This window comes from Neomonachus schauinslandi, chromosome 14 (assembly GCF_002201575.2).
Source record: "Neomonachus schauinslandi chromosome 14, ASM220157v2, whole genome shotgun sequence".
Lineage (NCBI taxonomy): Eukaryota > Metazoa > Chordata > Mammalia > Carnivora > Phocidae > Neomonachus > Neomonachus schauinslandi.
This window is the reverse complement of record NC_058416.1, coordinates 67,813,630-67,814,141: the sequence shown is the minus strand read 5'-3', so window position 1 is coordinate 67,814,141 and position 512 is coordinate 67,813,630.

The following is a 512-nucleotide window of genomic DNA, read 5'->3' as shown; positions in this document are numbered from 1 at the left end:
TTCTTCTTCTTCTTCTTCTTCTTCTTCTTCTTCTTCTTCTTCTTCTTTCTTCTTCTTCTTCTTCTTCTTCTTCTTCTCCTTCAACATATATTGTATTATTTGTTTCAGAGGTACAGATCTGAGATTCAACAGTCTTGCACAATTCACAGCGCTTACCAGAGCACATACCCTCCCCAGTGTCTATCACCCATTCACCCCATCCCTCCCACCCCACCCCCCACTCCAGCAACCCTCAGTTTGTTTCCTGAGATTAAGAATTCCTCATATCAGTGAGGTCATATGATACACACTCCCTATAAATCTTGTAGGGAAAGGGAATTAAAACAGGCAGAAGAAGCTGGATCTTAAGAAGGAATTTACACTGGATGTGAACATTTACTCCAGTCTTAAGTCTAATTTCTGGTCTTTTTTTCTTTCTTCCTTTCTTTTTTTCTTCCTTCCTTCCTTTCTTCCTTCCTTCCTTCCTTCCTTCCTTCCTTCCTTCCTTCCTTCCTTCCTTCCTTCCTTCCTTC